The sequence below is a fragment of the Schistocerca serialis genome, chromosome 1, assembly GCF_023864345.2.
Source record: "Schistocerca serialis cubense isolate TAMUIC-IGC-003099 chromosome 1, iqSchSeri2.2, whole genome shotgun sequence".
Taxonomy (NCBI): Eukaryota; Metazoa; Arthropoda; class Insecta; order Orthoptera; family Acrididae; genus Schistocerca; species Schistocerca serialis.
In genome coordinates this window covers 208,553,166-208,577,599 of record NC_064638.1, presented here as the reverse complement: position 1 = coordinate 208,577,599, position 24,434 = coordinate 208,553,166, and the positions used below count along the sequence as shown (strand labels likewise).

The 24,434-nt window shown below is 41.3% G+C and overlaps 1 protein-coding gene across 2 annotated transcripts in view; it reads left to right on the top strand.

Moving 5' to 3' along the window:
- The window catches only part of LOC126465952 (uncharacterized), a 464,506-nt gene that overhangs the window by 379,755 nt on the left and 60,317 nt on the right, over positions 1–24,434 (top strand). The gene's annotated exons all lie outside the window — the stretch shown is intronic.

Below are 24,434 nucleotides of genomic sequence, written 5' to 3'. Positions count from 1 at the left end.
CCTGGCAAACCGTGGCCTGGTCTGATGAGCCCGATTTCAGTTGGTAAGAGCTGATGGTAAGGCTCGAATGTGATGGAGACCTCACGAAGTTATGGACCCAGGCTGTTAACAAGGCACTGTGCAAGCTAGTGGTGAATCCATAATGGTGTGAACTGTGTTTATATGGAAAGGACGTGGTCTTCTGGTCCAAATGAAACTATCATGGACAGGAAATGCTTGTGTTCGGCTACTTGGAGACCATTTGCAGCCATTCATGAACTTCGTGTTCCCATACAACGATGGATTTTTTATGGATAAAAATCCGCCATGTCACCGAGCCACAATTGTTCTCAATTGGTTTGAAGAACATTCTGAACAATTCGAGCTAATGATTTGGCGGCCCAGATCACCCGATATGAAAGCCATCGAGCGTTTTAATTTCACGAAGTGGGCATCTGATTAGTGATGTTCAGATAGAAAGTAAACTGTTGCGGAAAGCACATGTTCAGGATCTTGTTGAAAGACTTAATGCTGCCATTTTTACTATTCGAACGGTACCTTAAGTAAGTGACAGTTCGACACGAAAACCGGTCTACTTTGCTTACTTTCATTCGCTTATGACGTTTGGTATTATATTTTAGAGTAACTCTTCCCATTCTCAAAGGATTTTTTGGTTCATAAACGGGCGGTTCGGGCAATGATTGGTGTAAGTTCGCGAACCTCTTGTCGACTCCTGTTCGTTAGTCTGGATATTCTGACATTGGCCTCGCAATATATACATTCTTTACTGTCATTTCTTGTAAATAATATCAGCTTATTCCCAAGAATTAGCAGCTTTCGCTCAGTTAATACTAGGCAGAAATCCAATCTGCATTTGGATCGCACTACCTTGACTCTTGTGTAGAAAGTTATGCGGTATAGTGCTGCAATCATGTTCAGTAAGCTACAACAAGAATTCAAAAATCTTAGTAGGAATCCATTCGCTTTCAAATCGAAACTGAAGAGTTTCGTCACGGGTCACTCCTGTTCTGTCGAGGATTTCCTTGAAAAATTAAGCTGATTTCTATGTTATATTGTTGACTGCGTTTACATAAAATTACGGCTTGCCTTTCTATAGGTTAATAAAAATTTTATTTTATCTCATATTACTTTTATGTTGTGGAAATTTGCTCCTCAATTTGGTCCTACGCAACTAGTCAAGTAAAAAAAAAATAAATAAATAAATAAATAACTGAGACCTAAAGGTCAGTTCGTACACTAAATTCTGCACCGGCAGCACTTTGGAAATTATGAACTGCTTTTGGGGCAGCATGGCTCAATATTTCTGCAGGAGACTTCCAACGACTTGTTGACTCTATACCATGTCGAGTTGCTGCACTATCCCGGGCAAAAGGAGGTCCGACACGATATTAGGAGGCATCCCATGATTTTTGTCATCTCAGTGTAAGTTACATAGAGCGTTTAATTTGCTTTTATTCTCATTTGTCACTCATGTTAACTTAATTATAAAATTTAAACAAAATTTGTGTCATGGGACAGTGATATCAAAGTACAGTTCATCATTGTTATGTTTGTCTGACTAATAATATGTGACATGCTATAAACCGTAAAATCTTACTGCTGTTAAATAATAATAAATAACAAAATGTTGCAAACTGTTTTAGCACATGCAAGTCAACTGATCATGAGTTCTTGTTTCAGTTCGTATGTGTCCTTTCGTGTCGTCGATAACTTCATTGTGCAATATTTGTAGCGGGATCATTCAACTAAGACCTTTAGCTACAAAATGATACAAGAGCACTCACTGGACGTATACCTCATAATTTTAATTTTCCAGAAATAGCCGGTAGTAGGCGTGGTAAATCTTGGTAATGCAAACTGTACCGACAAGTCTGTGTTCGCGTGAGGTGTATGTTAAACAGCGTATAAACAGCTCATCAAAAGCACATTTCATTTCGTAAATAATTGCCGTATCAATTTTAGACGAGTCTCGTATATATATATATATATATATATATATATATATATATATATATAGTTGAATTTACAGCCATTACATTTGACTGATTCATCGTAAAACAGAAAAGTTTAACGAATTCCTTTTAGCAGTCATGTGGATGACCTCACATTTTTCGTTATTTAGGGACAACTGCCAATTTTCGCACCATTCAGATATCTTTTCTAAATCGTTTTGCAATTTGTTTCGATCTTTTGATGACTGTTAGTCGTTGAACGACAGCGTCATCTGCAAACCTAAGATGGCTGCTCAGATCGTTTCCTAAATCGCTTATATAGATAAGGGACAGCAAAGGGCCTATAACACTACCTTGGCAAACACCAGACTGACATACAAGTTTGCAGTTAGGATACATGGGATAACCACGAGAGCGCTCCAGCTTTCACACGAAATCGGATCCCAAACGTCCATAATTTCTACAGAGTGGCTCCAGAAACATTCTTCAGAGTTTAAACACTTCCGCTGGCCATCAGACTCCCCAGACATGAACATAACTGAACATATCTGGTTTGCCTTGCAACGTGCTGTTCAGAAAAGATATTTACCACATCGTACTCTTGTGGATTTATGGACTGTCCTGCAGGATTCATGGTGTCAGTTCCCTCCAGTACTACTTCAGACATTAGTCGAGTCCATGCCACGTCGTGTTGCGGCATTTGTGCGTGCTCGCGGGGATCCTACACGATATTAGGCAGGTGTACCAGTTTCTTTGGCTATTCAGTGTGTAAGGTACATGGACCCGAATAGTGGGTAATTTTTTTGACCCGCTATTCAAAAATAGTGAGCCATGCATAATTAAAAAATGCCGAAGACATTAGTCCTCTATGGCTTGTCTCAACACACGTGTTCCTATCGTCTGAAAAGTCTGCTGCGTGAAATAACCCTGGAAATAAAAGAACTAGCGACCTCCGCGAGAATGAGAACAAGACGCGGGCAACAGAGATCTTCATGCAGGTAGGCGACCTGCAGGATGTGGTGTTGCTGCATACATGCATGAGGTACACTTGTTACCGTCTGTTTTTCAACCGCCTCTGCCTTATTTACCGCCAGTCTCTTTACTAAGTAGCTGGTATGCTTCACTACTTCTCTGTCTGTGTGGCGTGTCTCTTCTCGACAAATGCAATCATCGTTGAAGGAGTACGAGGTGCGTCAATAAAGTAATGAGACTGATCTGAAAAAAATGTTGCTTAACGTTTTAGTCAAGTTTAGTGTTGCCTCCTTCAAAGTAGTTCCCTTCTGATTGCACACACTTTTTCCAGCGCTTCTGCCATTGATGGTAACATTTCTGGAACTCATTTTCTATAATATCCTTCAAGACCTTCGTCACAGGTTTTTGGACATCTTGTGTTGTTTGAAAATGGTGTCCCTTGACCGCCATTTTGACTATTGGAAATAGAAAAAAGTCGCACAGTGCGATATCTGGTGAATAAGGTGGCTGTGGTAGTACCGAAATTTGTTTTGAGGTTAAAAATTGCTGTACTGGCAGAGCAGTATGGTATGGCCTATTATCGTGATGCAGAATTCAATTATCAACAAAGTTGGCACGGACACAAAGAACCCTTTTACGAAGTCTTTCTAAAATTTCTTTGTAGTAATATTGGTTAACTGTTTGTCCAGGAGGCACCCACTCTTTACGAACAATTCCCTTGGAATGAAAGAAGCACACAAGCATGCATTTCACTTTTGACTTTGACATTCGAGTTTTTTTTGGTCTGGGTGGTCCCTTTGAGCACCATTGCGAACTTTGTCGTTTTGTCTCTGGACCGTACCGAAAAAACCAACTTTAATCACCAGTGATAACACGGCTCAACAATTCTGGATTGATTTCCGTTTGCTCTAACAGATCGGCTGCCACATTTTTCCGTGTTTCTCGCTGCTGTGGTGTGAGATTTTTGGGGACCATTTTTGCACAAATCTTTCTCATACCAAGATCTTCAGTTATTATTTGATGAACCTTTTCTCGATTGATGTTCAGTTCTTGTGCAATCATTTTCACGGATAATCTTCGATCAGATCATACAAGTTCATGCACCCTGGCCAAGTTGACATCCGTCCGTGAGGTTGATGGTCGTCGACTGCAGTCTTCATCTTAACATTCATTCTGCTTTCACTAAACATTTTATGCCAACGAAAAACTTGAGCTCTTGACATAACCTCCTCTCCAAAAGCCTTCTGAAGCTTACTATAAGTTGTCGTCGCGTTTTCACCCAATTTAATGCAAAAAGAAATGGCATACCGTTGCGCAATATTATGCGGTTCCATTTCCGTGACGAGAGACACAAACACATGTTATCTTATTACTGCACAACTCACGCAACTCACGACTGAGGAGTTGCATCGATGTGCCGCTTGGACTAGAAGCAGCTTATAAACCAAGGTCAAAGATATTGTGCCTACGCAAGCCTGCAGTGTTGCCACATCTTGCAAAGAAAATCAGTCTCATTACTTTACTGTCGCACCTTGTATTACGGTTATCGTTGTAGCAATGAGCGTTTGTACCCACACGCAGCATTCATGAGCAACATTTCGTCTGCATCTGCTCTGTGGTAATGTCTCATCCAACAAACGTTGTGGAGGTTTAACCATATGAAATTGTCGATAAACACAGCAGGCCATCAAAATTACAACAGAATGAAAGTGGAGTGAATGAAACTTCAAAATGGGCTGCTTATATTTGCAAACGCTTAGCGATTCAGTGCAACTGTGCAACGTTTCTACAGGGTGTTTCAAAATTCATATTAGCCACTTCTAGATGTTGTAGATCAAGTTTTACATGGAAACCCATGACCGGAAACGTCATCCAACGACTCTACAGACCGTCAAAGATTCCGTGATGAGGTTTCAGACCTTCTAGGATGATGGAGAAGGAAAAATATATGAATTTGAGGTAAGGGTTCCTATACCAGAAACAAGCGACTCTGAAGATATAAGCGAAAAACCATTCTGATATCTGTGACAATGGAATACATGTAGTGGTATTGTTGTTGCTAAGACTGTAGGGTAGGCAACTTACAGAGGGACGAAAACAAGGAAAAAATGTCTGTTTAACATTGGCTCTAAGATGCATACCTTAAGAGCTTCGAGCAAAAGTTCATAGAGGAAATGTGCTTAACAGTAGCAAAGATAACAATTGCTCATAGTTATTGATTACATTAAAATTATCAGTTTTTCTATAGTTCTTTTAGATTTCCTTTTGTTGTTCTAACGTAAGGGAAATTTGAATTAATCGGAAAATATAGTTTTAATGACACCCCGTTGCGAAACAGTGTTGCTCCTGAAGTTGCTACATGAGAGTTTCATCAAATGATAACTTCGGTATGGTGATACACTATAGCATGTATCAAGTAATAAACAGCGCATTGAATTACGACTTGAATGGTGCTGGTGTTGCAACACGTACGAATCCTTCTTCCCGTTGGTCAGTAAATCTGATAAAAACCGTCTTTAGTGCAAACACAATTGTCAGTTGCGAGGCGGACAGCAAAGTGAAAGTTACTCTCTGCTTAGATCTCACGGTTAAAGTCGCAGTTTCCTTAAGGTTGAACAGTCGTCCCCATCTTATGCTTTACGTAACTCGCAAAAAATACAAAAAATAAAAAAACTGCTAATAACAGACGCTGCAGATTACGTGTTTATGTTGCATAACTTCACATACCTAATGATGTCGTATTAGTGTGTAGTTTCATTGTCGTTATACCCCGAACAATGCCTAACCCACGGTCGATCCAAACAACAGTTCTCTTGCATAATATAGCACCAACTGCCCAATATTACTGCCATGAAGAGGAAGACCTAGACGAAACTATGATTTTAGTGTTGCAATCAGATTGAAATCGCTTTTACTACGTTTATGTACACAAATTCAGCTACTATATCTCCGTTGTACATCATTTTCATATATTTGGGACACATCTATTATACTCTGAGATGACAAGAGTCATGCAACAGCGATTTACAGGTATACAGATACCAGTAGTATCGCGTACACCAGGTATAAAAGAGCATGAACTGACAGAGAGATCACTTGCACTCAGGTGATTCATTTGAAAAGGCTTTCGACAAGATTATGACCGCACGATGGGAATGAACAAACATTGAACGCGAAATGGTAGATGGAGCTGGAAGTACGGGACATTCCATTTCGGAAATCGTTACTGACTTCAGTATTCCACGATCGACAGTGTCAAGAGTGTGCCGAGAATACCAAATTTCAGGTACTGCCTCTCAACATGGTCAACGCACTTAATGACCCTACGGCAGCGGCGTTCGTGTAGATTCGTCAGTGCTAACAGACAAGCAACATTGCGCGAAATAACCGCAGTAATCATTGTGGGACGTGCGACGAACGTTAATGAGCTATGGCAGCAGACGACCGACGCGAGTGTCTTTGCTTTCAGCACGACATCGCCTGCTGCTCCTCTCTTGGGCTCGTGACTAGGGAAGATGAGTACCGATTTCAGTTGGTAATAGCTGATGGTAGGGTTCGAGTGTTGCAGAGCGCACGAAGCCATGGACCTAAGTTATCGACAAAGCACTGTGCTTGCTAGCGGTGGCTCCATAATGGCGTGGGCTGTGTTTAAATGAAATGGAGTGGGTCCTCTGGATGTTTAGCTACTTGGAGACCACTTGCAGTCATTTAATGACGTCATGTTTCCAAAAAACGATGGAATTTTTATGGATGATAATTCGCCATGTCATTGGGCCACAGTCGTTCGCGACTGCTTTGAAGAATATTCTGGACGTTTCGTGCGAATGGTTTGGCCGTCAACACCGCCCGACATGAATCCCATCGATAGTTTATGGGACATAATCGAGAGGTTAGTTCATGCACGAAGTCCTGCACCGGCAACACTTCCGCTGTTATGGACGGCTATAGAGGCAGTGTAGCTTAGTACTTCTGCAGACTTCAAACGACTTTTTGAGGCCGGCCGGAGAGGCCGAGCGGTTCTAGGCGCTACAATCTGAAACCGCGCGACGGCTGCGGTCGCAGGTTCGAATTCCGCCTCGGGCATGGATGTGTGTGATGTCCTTAGGTTAGTTAGGTTTAAGTAGTTCCAAGTTCTAGGGGACTAATGACCTCAGAAGTTGAGTCCCATAGTGCTCAGAGTCATTTGAACCATTTGACTGAGTCCATGCCACGTCGAGTGTACTACCCCGGGCGAAGAAGGTCGGACACGATATTAAGAGGTATCCCATGACTTTTGACAGGGTAGTCAGAAACAGTCCGAAAATCTGGTTTGGGTGCGATCCTTGCTACCGCCCTACGTCCAGTTTTTGTGTCGCTGTCTTATTCGGTTTTATAGGAAACCACACGAAGCACACGGTTGGCGACACCTTCTCTGGCGGGCCGCTTGAATTTACTCGCGCAACTGCTTGAATGGGTAACTTCACTGTTATTTTTCTGACTACGCTTTACATGCCTGTGCCTGAATGGGTTCACCAGAAACACGAGAGAGAGAGAAACCTGTTATGTCAATTGCTTTGTTTTCTTGAGTTATTGTTGCTTATGTGAATTTCCTTAATTATAGGCAGTGTAATTGCGAAACTCTTTTGCGCAGTAAGGAAAAAAAAAACTTTAAATATTGTGTATATGAGAAGCAGTCTTTCCTATCAACTTTAAATAAAATTTCATAGCTCTTTTCCACTTGCCTATTAGATTACTTAGGAGAGATTAGAGATGGCCTCGATGCCAAAATCACAGAAAGACGCGACGCAGGAGACGAGGTAAGAAAGTCTGGTGGCTTCGCACGCGAAGAACAGATTAAGAGCCGTTCCAGACGCTTGGTTCCGCGTGTTGGACGGCCAGGTGCGCGTGACCATATACCTCATAAGGCGGCAGTGACGTGGGGGGACGAAAGCGTGGGGCGTGGCTGATGAAATACGAGAACTGCTTTCCTCGTACTGTGCAAACGGCTCCTGGATATCTAGAAGCCACAGTGTTGTTTTTCGCAGAAATAATGCTTCTTGGGAAGCGCGACCTTATGGAAATAAAAGACACATGAAGAAGAATAAAGGCTATACTGTATATGTTACCCAGGAAAGAGAAATCATGGAAAATCAAATAGCTATGTCTAGTTCATAGTAGCAGCTTCAGCTGTCCATCTGTTAGAGGACTAAAAGATAGATGAATGAGAAATATGAAAATGTAGGGAGCACAAAAAATTTGTAAACACTGATCAGGGTGAGGAATTTTTCATCTAACTTGCCCATTAATATTTTGTTTAGATGCAGCGTAAACCGATACAGGGTTTGAAACACTCGAATTTAATTTCGTGTTACCTTCCTAAGAGTAATTACGAACACTTAGATAGATCAGACTTACGCCTCCTGCAGCTTTTTGTTTATTTATTTACCAATTTTTAATTTTGTGACTGACGCATTTTACCTAGCTCATCTTCAAACGCGCTATTCTTTGTGATTTAGTACGCACCATCCATTATCTTGTTTACACACTAGCCTACCCACTTTCTGTAACTTCGTTAATTCTCGTAATATAACAATTTCCAACAGTCACGGGATTCTGTTGTGTATATTAAAATGTTTATTTAATACATGAAGGATGGTTAGAATAGATAAGTTTTCTCATTAAGATAAGCGACTAACTTTTGTGCTTGTCGTATTTCCTTCCGCAATTACTGTTCTCAGTGGTACAGTTGCTTAGTTGATGGTACCATACTGCAAGAAGATATTAGGATTTGTATATTCGATACTTACTATTTGTTTGAATGAAATTTTTATTCACATTTTATTTCTGTTTTTACACATATTTAAGCTTTCTACAAAATACGCATCCCCTATGTCGGAATTACACACTGAAACTGCCGCCAATAAATTACATGTGATAAGAGCTCAGAAGTTGCACTCTCAATTAACTCAGAATTTGACGCCATAATTAGTTTCTAACATAAATACTGTTGTATTAATTTTGTTTACATAAATTATTATTTCTTTTACTTTAATCATGCAAGTTTGATATAACTGATGCCAAACGCAAAAATTGTGGCTCGAATAGTCATCAGTACCAAACATACTCCCGAGTAAATTAATAAAAATATTTGAATTTTAATGAGTTCGTGTGTCAGACAATTGAATGTCATCATTATTACTTCAGATGTACCTGAAATTAACAGCAATAAAGCTGTACAAATTTAGCGTACAAATGGCGATTTCATTTAAGATAAAACGTAATTTTAAATACAACATACTGATTAATTTTGTTCACGAAAATTGATAGTTATTAAAACAACTTGAAACAAATACTCTCTAGATATGTAGTAAATGTTAGTTTTTCACTTGACTACCTGTGAAGAAATACACAGAACGTACTGTTTTTGCAATGTAAGGTAAATAATCAATATCTTACGATGAAAATATACAAAATGCAAGCAGAAAGTGTTTTGCACATAGCCGGCCTGAGTGACCGTGCTGTTCTAGGCGCTCCAGTCTGGAACCGCGCGACCGCTACGGTCGCAGGTTCGAATCCTGCCTCGGGCATGGATGTGTGTGATGTCCTTAGGTTAGTTAGTTTTAAGTAGTTCCAACTTCTAAGGGACTGGTGACCTCAGAAGTTAAGTCCCATAGTGCTCAGAGCAATTTGAACCATTTTTTGTTTTGTTTTGCACTTAGAAACAAGATGTACATATGTGTAGCAAAACGTCCAGTTTCATTACAACATTACCATACCACACTTCTAATAAACCAGCTGCTTTAACCGCAATCGCATTACCTTGGCGGCTACCTAAAATTGGCAGTTGCTGAAGTGGAAAATTATGAAAGACAAATTTGTGTTAACAAAGACGTATGGCGCGATTACGACTTACAGCCATTGTTGTTTAGGTTTTATGCCAAAGGAGCAATCCGAGAAATCCAGAATAAGATTGTCACTATCCGCAGCTGAGAGCTCGGCGTATGGGATTGCATAGCTGGGGAGTTTAGTAAGGAGATCACTGGTTACTCTTACGAGCTGACAAAGTATTATTACCCGTCATGCTTGGGAGATACCGACAGCACACTTAATTTACACAACATGACTATTCAGAAAGCCGCTACCGGTTCTCGTATCTTTAATCGCTCCATAATTCTATACTTTAACGAATTGAACGGAATGCCCTGTAACTTCCGAACCATTTATACGTTTACTTTTTGCGAACACAGTTTTCATTAACAATAGTCAATGATGGCAAGTATGTCAGAGGAAATGATTCTTCCTATTACCTCACTGCCACATGAAGACAAAGAGTGCACACATTTATCTATGTACGAGTAATTGGTTATGTGTCGTGTCATAAGACGACTTTCAGTTCCTTTCTCATTTACGGAGAGCACATCACCCACACGCATGTCTGCGTCGTACTTAACTTGTAATGTGTACTAGTGACGTGGTTGTAAGTGGAATCAACCAAGTATTCCATGTACCTTCGTTTGACTGCTCAGTTGCTTAGCAATCGGGACATCACATAATGGCGCATGCCGCGTGTGGCCTCTGTCTCAACACTACAAACATAGATTGGTTCTAAGAGGAATCACAGCCACTCAAGGTTTCTGCCAGTCGATGTCTTAAAAAACTCGTCTGCTATAGGAATCCTGAGAGTAGCATTCATGTCCTTAATACGTCTGTTTCAAATGGATATTTCTTAAAATTCTTCTACCATGTGAACGACTAGGGAATTGTGCCAGCTGTGAATATTCTAATAGCACGTCATTCATTTAAATTTATTTACCTGACACCTACCTGATGCTAAATTAGCGAAGGAAAAAAACATAATTTAGTTTTGAAATCTTAAATACGCATTAGAATGTTAAAATTTGAGAAAAAAGTACAGGACGTTCTGTCAGATTTTCAAGATAGTGCAGACCAAACGAAGTCCAAGTTAATAACTAACAGTTGATTTCAACGAAATTACTAATGAAATGATTAAGAACTGTCATTTGCTTGAAGCTGATCTTCATGACTGAATCGATTTGGGAGTTTTTATCATGTACTACTCGTACAGCAGAGATAAACTGGTTTAAAATAAAGTGAAAAATTACGTGATACATAAATTCGATCGTGTTGCACATTTGGAGAGTCATATCTCATTTAAGCATGCCATCGCTTTTGAAATCAGTTGTCAGTCGCTTTATGTGGATGCAATATCCCGCAATTATATTAGTTTTGTGGGGCTATAAAGTCATCAATTCACCTCGATCATGTCCTGTTAACCTCTGTTTCATTTTCATCAGAGTTGTAAATCGTCTTCTATTCCTATGTGTGCCCTGGTATCTTTGTTTTCTTGTATCGCCAAGTAATTATCGTCGCTTATCTTCGCAGCGCTTCGCGTGTACCTATCAGTTTGTACCTGACTTTCACGCTGAAAGCCAGAACTAAACGCTGATTGTAAACTTTAAGTTTCAGACACACTGGAAGCATAGTTTTCAACACAGACCACGAAACTATCAAAAGTGCGTGTTACGATACGGAAACCGAGCAGTAGCGCTTGTAGTGGCTGGGCAATGAACGTCGAATACGGGAAAATATGGCTTTGCGAAACAAGAGTACTAGACGATAAAATTTTTCATTTATACCTTATGGGAGGGTCTGGTAACATAGTGGTAAAGTGCTTTTATTTGTAGGACCCAATATTGCAATTTCGAGGATGTGGCCGTTATCAAGTCGAAATTATGTTCCTCATTACCTCTTTCTTGTATGTGTTGCTCTCTTTGAATTGCACTGTAAATACGTTGCTCATATTCTCTTAATTTTTACTCTCGTCCGTAACGTTGGACGGAGTAAATGATTCGATATTTGTTTTTGTTTCATATGAAACAGAAGCTGATTTTGTCACATGGTATTCTGTGGACTCGTGTCCATTGCTGCTTACGAATTCGTGTATGAACTGCTCGATTTAAATGCATTGTAAGTATGTTGCACGTGTTGTAAATTATTTTTGTTCCAATCCGTTTCTCGTTCTCTGTTATTTAACTGAGGCCACCGAAATTCTCATTAAGTTCTGCTAAAATGTACTGTTTGTAGTACCTATTAATAACGTGTGAAAACATTTGCGTAACTACTGTCGCGTTTTTAGTAGTTGCAAGAAAGAATGTTTTAGTCACCAAGACTATAATGCTTACTTATCTACAGTTACTTCCATACTCTGCAAATCACTGTGAAGTGCATGGGAACAAGAGACGCCGTGACAAAATATAACATACATAATCACCACTACTGTCAAAATCTACTTACAAGGAGTTCTCCATTAAATGCGGGAAAGTGCGGTAAACATGATATATATCACCGATATCGCGGCGCAGCACCACCTACCAGTAAAAAGTGCCTGTGGCTCTCGTTGTTGCTATAAACCGAGCGTAATGGGTCAGTGTGACTTGAGCAGACGTATGCGTGAATCTTACCGTCAAATCAGTGAATTTGAAAGAGAGCGCATTATTGGCACGAGATAATGTGATGCATCCATCCGGGAAATTGTTACTCGTGTGGGGTGAAGCAATGCGACGGATATGTGCAGAATGGTTCACGGAGGGCCGCAGTGTACGACAAGGTGAGTCAGGTTGATACATATATACGAGGGCGGTTCAGAAAGTAGCCTCCGATTGGTCACAGTGCGGGTTGTGGGGGGAGTAGCGACGCCATCTGTGCGTTCACGCACTCAACAGGTCAGTCGGCATCAAGCCGTGGTCGAGTGAACGTCGTACCTGCGCTAGTTTGGTTTTTGTGGCAGTTTGAAATGTGTGCTGCAATAGAAAACCCCGCCAAATGTGAAGTGCGTGCTGTCATAAGGTTTTTTACAGCCAAAGGATATTCTGCAGCAGCTATTCATCGTGAGCTTTGTGCCGTGTACGGACCAAGAGTTATGAGTGAAGGAGTTGTCCGTGAATGGGTACGTTTATTTAAAAGTGGACGAGAAAACGTTCATGATGAAGAGAGGAGTGGTAGACCATCATTGGTGACTGACGAACTCGTTCAGACAGTTGATGCAAAAGTTCGTGAAAATCGACGTTTCTCAATGTCAGAGTTGTCTACTGGTTTTCCACAGATTTCTAAGACTCTCTTGTACGAGATAGTGACAGCAAGATTGGGTTACCGTAAGTTCTGTGCACGATGGGTGCCCAAAATTCTTACCGACCACCACAAAACTCAAAGAATGGCCTCTGCATTAGACTTTCTGTCACGTTATGAGGACGAAGGAGAACCATTGTTAAACAGAATCGTGACTGGTGACGAAACCTGGATTAAATACGTGAACCCTGAGACAAAAGAACAATCAAAGATGTGGGCACATTCAAATTCGCCTACCAAACCAAGAAAAGCCTCGCAAGATTTTTCTGCCAGAAAACTGATGGCAACGGTGTTTTGGGATGCCAAAGGGGTGTTGTTGGTTGAATTCATGGAACGTGGTACGACCATTAATCAAGACGTGTATTGTGAAACAATAAAAAAGTTACGACGGGCTATACAGAACAAACGCCGTGGTATGCTGACTTCCGGTATCGTTTTTTTGCACGATAACGCCCGTCCTCACTCTGCTCGCAGAACAATGGCCCTTCTTGAGTCCTTCAAGTGGGACGTTATCAACCATCCACCTTAAGCCCAGACCTGGCGCCAAGTGATTATCACCTCTTCATGCATTTGAAGAAATGACTCAGGTCACAGCGGTTTGATGACGACGAAGAGCTCAAAGATGCGGTCACAGGCTGGCTCCAGGCACAAGCGGGTGATTTTTATGCAGAAGGAATTTCAAAGCTTGTGAAGAGATACGATAAGTGCCTCAATCGCTATGGAGACTATGTAGAAAAATAGTGCAAAGATGTAGTTGTAAGATGTATATATTAAAATATTTTTATTTAACTTGGTGTATTTTTTTAAATCAACCGGAGGTTACTTTCTGAACGGCCCTCGTATATACGGAATCAGAGATTGATTGAATTTAGTAACAAGTCACTAAATACCTGACATTCTTTGGGCATGGAGCAGCAGATTATTTAATTTGAGATTGGTAGGAAGCAACGTTATCATTTCATCCCGTTTTCATGACCGCTATGCAGTCATACCCGGATCGACACTAAGAGACTAAAAGATTTGCTGACTTTATAACAAATCAACACTAGACAATTGAAAAGGATGTTTCAGAAATGATAGGAAACGATAATGTTCCTCCTGCCTCAATGGTGCGTTTGGTCCATCAGCGTGATCGTAATTTCTGGAGATAAACTGATACAAAATGATTAAATGGTTCAAATTGCTCTGAGCACTATGGGGCTTAACATCTGAAGTCATCTGTCCCCTGGAACTTAAAACTACTTAAACCTAACTAACCTAAGGACATCACACAAATCCATGCCCGAGGCAGGATTCGAACCTGCGACCGTAGCGGTCGCGCGGTTCCAGATTGAAGCGCCTAGAACGCTCGGCCACACCGGCCGGCGTACAAAATGATTAACAGTCAAGTAATGAGGAGATGGAGATACTTAAGGATAATTTGTCTAAATAAGCACACTTCATATATAACACACGCTTTTTAATGCTACGTACCTTTTTATATTACAATAGCTGGTACGTATTAACTAAAGCTTTGCACATCACAGTCAATACTTGAGACTAATGCCTCTTGATGGTGCTTGCTCGTAATTAATTACATAAAACTATATGTTTTCTGATTGAGCAGACAATTAGCACATTTGCAGACTATTTTGCACAGCTTATAAAATACAGATTGCGGAATGCAGCAAGTGCGCGTCCACTGTTCATGGAATAGAAACAGTAAAAGGTGAAGCGCTCAGGGCCTCATTTGTCTTGAAGAAACAGAATTCTTTTTATATCATTAATCGATACGTGTACATAGAGAGTTACAGCCGCCGCGCAGGAGCGGCAAAGATAAAGAATAACAGATTCGGTCGGTGATGTGCGACGGTTCATTTCTTTTACATTAAAATTGTTTGATAACTTAAGGCCATCAGGCTTTTACTATTGAGCGTATACCAATGTTTGTGAGGCGAAAGTTACCAATATTAGAGGTTGCACCACCCAGGCTGCCCCCCCCCCGAGAAGATCGACACCTCATCCGAACGACATTGCAGGACTGATTTGCTTCCTTCTCGGCTTTGGTGCAACAGTGGAACTGTGTACACCGTCAGGGGTGACAGTCCGTTGCCGTTTATTACGGCACGGGTTACGTGCGCGTCGTCCATTTCTCCGCCTATCTTTGACGAATGTGCAGAAACATGCCAGATGGCAATGGTGTATGGAGCGGCGATTCTGGGACAGGAATGGCATCAAATAGTTTTTTCGGACGAATCCAGGTTCTGTTTGTTTGAAAATGCTTGGATTCGCCGCAGACAGAGGAAGCAGTTTCACAGTACTGTACGCGCACCATACACACAGCGCCAACTCAAGACCTTATGGTGTGGGGTGCTATTGGCTACAACCACAAATGACACTCGGTGCGTGTCCAGGACACTATGGCCAGTGTGACCTACGTGAATGACATCCTGCGACTAGTAGCCAGATCCTTTCTGCACAACATCCCAGGCGCCATTTTTCGAAAACACAACGTACGGCCACTTCTTGGTGCACGAACACATGTCTTCTTGATGTCACAGGATAACAACCTTTTGCCCTGGCCCACAATCACCACACTTGGCGCCAATTGGTAATGTGTGACTGTGACTGTGAATGGTAAAACGACAGGTGCAGCGCTGTGACCCAATGCCAGCCACCACACATGAACATTAGAACCAGGTGAATGCATGGTGGATGGCTATACCGTAGGACACCATTCGTGTCGATGCTATAACTCATGGAATAAGTTATCAGGGCCCATTGCGGACCCTGTGCCTACTAGGCACCAGGGCACATGCTGAACCGAGGTGACTGAAATGCTAATCATATCTGCAGAACGTACTAATGTATCTGTCCTGTGAATATGAAGTCCTATCTCTAGTCGTTCCAGGTGATCTGTTTTTTTCTGAACATGAGTATATAAAAGCAATTTACTTAACATGCACGTAAGTCTAGCAGTTCACACACGGATTCGTAAGCAGTAACAAGTACACGAAAGTTCACAGAACACCACGTGACGAAACCAGCTTCTGTTTTATACGAAACAAATTGATAACGCAATTCATAGAGTGCAGTAGACACGAGAAGACGTAATCAGAAGCACGCTCTGTTGAAACAGTGTCTGTTAACTACGAAACTAAAACGAATGTGGAAGACCAAAAATTAGCCAATAAGAAAGTGAAATGATGGATTGACAAACTTACAACACTGCATGTGACCTGGCAGCGAACCAAGGTCGTGATACAGAAAGTTCCTATTTGATTTTCACTCCTGTGGTTTTGACTGTATATAATTGTCAAAGGCTATAATTATCAACACGGCTACAATCAAAGAGTAAACCAACTACGTAAGAGCTATCTGATCGAGTCTGAACTGACAGCATCGAACATTCACTATCCGATCGACGTGTTCTCGAATTTTCATTATTTAAATTCAGTTTGTAGACTTGTGAGTGTCAGTGTATACCACTGGCATGAATGTACTTGTAAGCTAGGACGTTATCAATAAACAAGTGTCAGTAATCGGCAAAAAGAACTCCAGTGCAGTGAGACTACACTGTTTCCTTGTGAATGAGACATATGAGCAAAGATCAATGTCTCTGTCGGCAAACTCTGATGTATCACGTCACAATCTGCGGAACTCATCTTGTTCGTCTAAGAAAGAAAGAATGCCGTAGACAAGGGCGTGAGTCGAAACCGTTTCCGTTACTTCCGAAAGACATACAGTTCCGAAATTCCGTTAAACGAACAAAATACGAGCTTACCGAATGTCGGACCAGATTTTTGACTGGATTTAGGAGTTCCCAGCAGACAGAACTTAGTACGTTATTATAAGGACAAAATTTATAAATACGAGGGTAATTCAATTATTATCCGCAATTTAGTTATATTTTTGTTTATTTTGGCAGTACTGTCGTTTTACGTTGATGGCGCATATTTTGTTTAAATGTTGTTATACCTTTGCAATTTTCAAGCTGCTAGGTTAGTTTCGTTATCGCTGCCGTAAATCATGGCTGCTCCACTGTCTATTTGCACCAAAGAAGAGCAACGTTCAGTGATCCGCTTTTTTTGTGGTCGGAAGGCGTATCAGGGGCCGAAATTCATCTAACACGCGAACAGTGTTTTGCCACAACGGAGTGTCTACGAATGTATTGAAAAATTCCGAAATGGTCGCACAAGTGTTACGCACGATGAAGAAGCCGGACGACCGTTTACCGCCACAAATGGAGAAATCATTGAGAGTTCACGAGGATTGCTATCAGAAGGTGTTGTGTTGTTGCACGACAATGCCCGTCCGCATACTACCGCCCACACTGCTGAAACGCTTCAGAATCTCAAATGTAAAGTACTGGATCATCCTCCATATAGTCCCGATGTTGCCCCTTCTGACTATCACTTGTTTGGTCCACTCAAACAGGCATTAAGGGGCCGTCGATTTGCCTCGGACGAAGCAGTGAAAGAAGCTTTGCATTCCTGGCTCGCAGCTCAACCGAGAAACTTCTTTTATGAGGGAATCAGGAAGCTTGTACAAAGATGGTCCAAGTGCGTTGAAATGTAAAGAGACTATGTCGAAAAATGATGTTCTTGTAAGTTTCCTATTTGATTAGAATAAAATTTTATAACTGCTTTGCGGATAATAATTTACTTACCCTCGTATGAAGGTAAATTTCATGAATACTACAAGGGAAGTTATAGGTATGGCGTTGTTTACAGTACACATGAATGGTCTACTGGGTAATACTTTAGGCTCCGTGAGGCTATTCCGTAAGATTCTGTCTCTCTGTTCGAAATTTTCAACGCTAGAAGATTGTAGTGAAGTGCAAGAAGGCTCGACTATTTTTCTATTACACAATTGATGGAAAATTACTGGAAGATTAGTATCTACGATGATATAGCAAGGAGTAACGATGCAGAGAGATGTAATGCGGAACGACAAGAAAAAGAAAAGTTGATGCCAGGTTGAGATTCATTAGGGGAATCTTAAATATATGTAATTCATCCACGAACTAAATTGCTTAAAAAATACCTGTTTGACCGGTTCTTGAGTAATGCTCATCAATCTGGAACTCTTATCAAAATTGTATTAGTAGAAGGGAGAGAGAAGATCCAATGAAGAACGGCGCGTTTCGAGTCTGGATCACTTAGCAAGCGCGAGAGCGTTACGGATATGGTGAGCAGATTGAAATTGTGAGAGCGTACAGCCGAAGAAGAGTAGTGCTACATATTATTTCCATCTACGTCTCGCTAAATAAACAGGCCGAAAAAATCATAAAAATTGAATCTCCATGCGTAGGTGTATCGACAGTCATTCTCCCCAAGCAGCATTCGCGAACACAACAGGAATCATGGTACCATAAGTACGCTTCGCGCTGTAACAAGCAAAGGGGAGAGCTTCGCTCATTCCCGAAGCTGTGTTTTTTTAGGGATGACCTCTACACGCACTCCCAGCGAGTCGGCGTGGCGGACGTTGCCTTCCTGGTGTTCGCTTTCCCTGTGCTCCGAATAGCTGCCTGGTGCGTCTCGTCCGTGTCGCAGAGAGGCAATGTGTGTCACGCTGACAAGAAGAGGTGCGCCGCTTTCTACGTGCGCGCTGCGTGCGGAACGACGCATGCGACGTATGCCTCCAAGATACCGTTTAAGCTTTGAAGGATCTCGGCGAAAAATTATCTACCTCCGTAGTCGAGTTCATTAAAGCTGTACTCACGTTCCCTTGAACGCGAAAATAGTTGCATAGCGTGACGATTGCGGTTGCGCCATAACGTAAAATGTTAACAACAGAAGTAAAAGAAAGTTCAGTTTTCTAAACTTTTACTAATATAGCGTGGACCAATACGATTTCAGATCGATTTCTGGGTCACAGACAGAACAGAGCAGACGCCATTCTGGAGTACATCGTTGTGAAGTGAATGTGTATGCCTGTATGGTGCATTTGAAATACACCCTACAGTGCTACGTAATTAGCGATATGATAAAGATACACCGATAACGCTTTATTTAGCATATTGTCTGCTACAATAAAATGTCAGGAAATGGTATTACGGTGGTTCAAAGTACTGCTGGCCGCAGTGGCCGAGCGGTTTTAGGCGCTTCAGTCTGGAACCGCGCGACCGCTACGCTCGCAGGTTCGAATCCTGCTTCGGGCGTGGATGTGTGTGATGTCTTTAGATTAGTTTGGTTTAAGTAGTTCTAAGTTCTAGGGGACTGATGACCTCATATGTTAAGTCCCATAGTGCTCAGAGCCATTTGAACCATTTTTTCAAAGTACTACAATATCTTAAAGTTCAAAGTTGTTCATAGGAGTACGAAGTTTTTTAGATTTTTTAGCGAATCGGTTATCGCATTACAAAATCCAATGACTTTCTGTATAGCTTTACTTGTAAGAAGACACGTTTCGCACTTTCACCCATCTTCGTAATACGCAATACGTCAGTTGAAGATGGTCGAAAGCCCTAAAATGTACTGGCGTAAGTAAAGCTATCCAAAAATCTCTGGTTGCTGTATTTCATAAGGCATGTGATTCAGCCCGCAGCTACGGTGCCCAGCAACCATCAACATGGATAGATTAATGATCTTGTGCATCTCACTGATTATTTAAAAGTCAAAACTCAGACGACATTGGAAAACTTGGTAGAAAGAATAAAAAGTTATTAGTCTAATTTGGTTTATGAGTTGTGCATGGACAGTGTAATTAGTTGCACATGAATGGTGGCACCAATTCTGACATACATCGTGCTCCGTTACCTGTAATACTATCCTCCATTACTATTTCCTTGAAATAATGTACGTCGGTTTTAAGTGACTATTGACTCTTATTACAAATGTAAATACCAACCTTGGCTTGAGCACAGGCTAGGCTCAAAATGAAATTAAAGCTTTTATATAATTTCATATTCTACGTTTATTTGATGCTGTCACATGGAGTACCCTGTGCTTTTCGGCGTAGGTAGCCCCATGCTGCACCTGCTGTGACGTAACGATGTCGAAGACAGCCATCCGCCGCACACTGCCCAAGAAGTATCTCTGATGCTTACAGAGAAAATTCCAGAATTTAATTCAGCCAGATTCTGTACCTGCATTCACATTATCTGCGAAAGACAGGGCTCCGGGTTTGAATCCCTGTCGAGCACACAAATTTAACGTGTCACATATGTTAGTGTAAATCTATACTGCCATAGAGATTTTTTTCAGTGGAAAGTTGGAATATTTTATATTCACCCTTTCAAGATGATAAATACTCTTGAAACCACTAACGAATCTTCCACCGATTACATTGCACAACCGTTCAGGAACTTAATTGCTGGCTGTGTATACTGGATGGACAGGTGAACGACCTTACTAAGGAACATCAGTCGTCTAAAACAACAACCAACGACTTTTGTCCCTGTACTATCAGTATCAAAAGGCATTGCACTGTATTTAACATTAATTACGCGGTTAGTCGATGTGAAAGTAGCTACGTACGGGATAATGTATAGACTAAAACGGTCACTTCAGTGATTACCTGATATTGACAGTAGAACAGCGACTTCTTATATGGTTCAAATGGCTCTGAGCACTATGGGACTTAACTTCTAAGGTCATCAGTACCCTAGAACTTAGAACTACTTAAACCTAACTAACCTAAGGACATCACATACATTCATGCCCGAGGCAGGATTCGAACCTGCGACCGTAGCGGTCGCGCGGTTCCAGACTGTAACGCCTAGAACCGCTCGACCACTTCGGCCGGCTCTTATTATGAAAAATACAGTATTGTTGTTAGAAAAGTCTTATGTGCCCAGTTCTCGGTAATTACACATATAGACGACTATTTCGGCAAATTTTAATTGCCATCTTCGGATAATCTACATACATCAGATATTGTACTAGTACTATGCACTACTTAGAGAGGCACAATATTTGATGTACGCAGGTGATCTGAAGAAGGCAATTAAAATTTGCCGAAACTAGTCGTCTGTGTATGTAGTTACTAAGATCTGGGGTCCGCAGTTCGTGGTCGTGCTGTAGTGTTCTCGCTTCCCGCGCCCGGGTTCCCGGGTTCGATTCCCGGCGGGGTCAAGGATTTTCTCTGCCTCGTGATGACTGGGTGTTGTGTGACGTCCTTAGGTTAGTTAGGTTTAAGTAGTTCTAAGTTCTAGGGGACTGATGACCATAGATGTTAAGTCCCATAGTGCTCAGAGCCATTTGAACCATTTGCCAACTAAGATCTGGGGAAATAAAATTTCTCTAACAGGAAGAGTACGTTTTAATGGCTTTAGTGTTGTAATCGGATTTTAGTAGTTTTCACATAAACAATCCTGTTGGAGGAACATCCGCAACATCAACCAGAGGTTGAAAATACCGCTACACTTGTAAGGTTCTTTAATTTAACACACGACCGGTTTCGGACCCTTATACGCCCATCTTCATGTGTCGTAATTTGGTGCTGTGACCCCGAGCGCCGCAGTGGACGTGTACACGGGCGAATAAGAGCCAGAAACCGGTCGTGTGTTAAATTAAAGTACCTTACAACTGTAGCGGTATTTTCAATCTCTAGTGTTTACTATGTTTACACACAAATTATTTAGCTACGAGGATCGTTCAATAAGTAATGCCCCGCATTTTTTTTTTATAAAGAGCCATTAATATACATAGACATTGTTGGTGCTTCATATCTGATATTTGTTCTGTGCGCCGGTGAACCTTCGAACCGTTCTGCCAGATGGCAGAGCCGTAGCACAGCGTTAAAACGGCTCTACATATGAATCACGTTACAAGCAGCGTGCTGTTATTGAATTATTGTGTGCAAAAAAAAAACCATGGTGAACATCCATAAACATTTGTGTGCTGTGAATGGCCATGCTGCAGTTGATAGGTATACAGTTGGGCGATGGGTAAACAAAGTTGCAGCCTCAGGAAATGCAGGAACAGAGCTCCATGATCAGCCACGCTCGGGACGTCCTGTCACAGCCACTGCTCCAGACATGCTGAATCGTGCGGACGCCATTATTCGTGCCGACCGGCGCATCACAACTCGACAGTTGGCTCTGCACTTGTCGATCAGCATTGGAAGTACGTTTGTAATGATCGAGACTCTCGGCTATTCAAAGAGGTGCTCGCGATGGGTTTCACGAATGCTCACAGCGGACCACAAGATTCAAAGAAAGGTCATTTCTTCTGAATTGTTGGAGCTTAAAGATTCTCTACGGGGAACACGCTTTGAAGATGACGAGAGTGTCACTCATGCAGTGAAAACATGGCTACGCCTACAGGACAAGAGCTTTTACCAGCAGGGAATACATGCTCTTCCACAACGGCCATAGAACGTGACGGAGACTACGTAGAAAAACAGGATATGGACAACATATATTGATGTATATTGTCACCAAATTCTGACTCTTAACAATAAATATGTTCTGAGAAAAAAATGTGGGGCATTATTTATTGAACGACCCTCGTACTATGACTAAGCCTCTATTATACAGGAAAATTCGGTTACAGACTTCTTACGGACTCGAAAAGGGGACTGAGTACATGCTATTTACGAGTAGAATGGGACCCATGTCCGGAAACGCACTGTTTCCGTTCTTCAACAATTTCAGATCACTGTGATCACTTTCGGAAACAAAATGAGTATTAAACTTCCTGGCAGGTTAAAACTGTGAGGAGGGTCGTTAGTAGTGTTTGGGTAGCTCAGTTGGTAGAGCTCTTGACCGGGAAATGCAAAGTTTCACATTAGCGCGCTGTCCACTACAGAGTGCAAAACTCATTCTAAAATCTGTGTGGTTTGTACGCACTAGACATCTGCCTCCAGAGAGCGCTGTAGTTGCAGAAAACGTTGACGTGCATGGGCCGTATGAGGTGATAGCGTGCACGAGGTACATTGGGAAGGATGCCTGTACGCTTTACGCTGAAGCCCTAGTTCCGTGTGACGCAGCTCGGAATCCTGGCGATGGAAGTTCTCTACAGTGTGGCCGGTAAGGAAATACGTGGTGACTAAAGGTCGTGTTAATGCCGTGTGCTGGTGCATTGGGGTAAAATACAAATCTCTCCACACTATATTATGGAATGGAGGCATGTGACGCGGTTGGTCATGCACCAAACGAAACACCACTTGTGAAATATTTTAATTGCGGTTCGATAGTAAGCTAAAATAGAGTCAACACAAAGACAAAACAATTCCGAAGCCTAATTTCCGATTCTTTAGGCTTAAAAAATATCACCCACTGTGTTGACCTACAGACGAGCGCGTTAACAAATTTCTCAATATTTCATTCCTTATTTTCTTCTTAAATTATCTTCTGCGGCAGTGTAGCGAGTATAAATAAATTGTTCACTCAGCAAATGCGAGGAAAATGATGAGATGAAAGAAAAATGTTTGTAGTAAAGTAATATAATAAAATATTTTGTAATTCTACCACTCACTCACCAGGACATTTATTCCTTAACGGAATTTGTGGCAAACAATAGAAATAAATCACTTTCGGATTAAATGGAGTTTACATAACTGCAACCAAAGATAAATATAATTTCTATGTAGTCTATACACAATGTTTAAGTTTCAGAGACCAATTTTTTTATTCTACTTCAAAGGTCTTCCAGAATCTCCTACCAGCATAAGGCCAGAAGTAATCTGAAAGTCTCTAAATTCAAACTAAAACAGAAAACTGATCTTATTAGCTTCTCCTTATACTAATTCTCTGAGTATCTACATTCAAGTATCTATTGACATAAATGAGAAGTAACGATGTTCGATATAAACAGGGTTCTACTCTTACAACAAGCCGGCCGTTGTGGCCGAGCGGTTCTAGGTGCTTCAGTCTGGAACCGCGCGACCGCTACGGTCGCAGGTTCGAATCCTGCCTCGGGCATGGATGTGTGTGATGTCCTTAGGTTAGTTAGGTTTAAATAGTTCTCAGTACTAAGGACTGATGACCTTAGATGTTAAGTTCCATAGTGGTCAGAGACATTTGAACCATTTCTTACAACAAATACGTAATTATTTTTACTTGAAAATCATGTTTAATCATGTAGATATTAAGCTTGTGCTAGCACAAATGATATGTAGCTGTAGGTAATGCGGTAGTTCATTATTACTTTAGAGAAGATAAGTTTCTAATAACAACTTCCTTTTGTTAAAGTACATCTTGTTTCATATCCCTGAAGGTTGTCTTTCATGGTTGGATATACAGCATACAATGAATGAATGAATGAATGAATGAATGAATAAACGAATGAATGAATGCATAGCAACTAACCAGTAAAGTCTGTGTTACTATGTCTGCACAGTCGACTAGCTACAGAATGTTATCGAGTTCAAAATAAGCACTAACTTGACTTTTCCATCGCGCTGTATTTATAATTTGTTTGCGAGCTTGTAATGAATGAAAATCTGTCGCCTATCGAA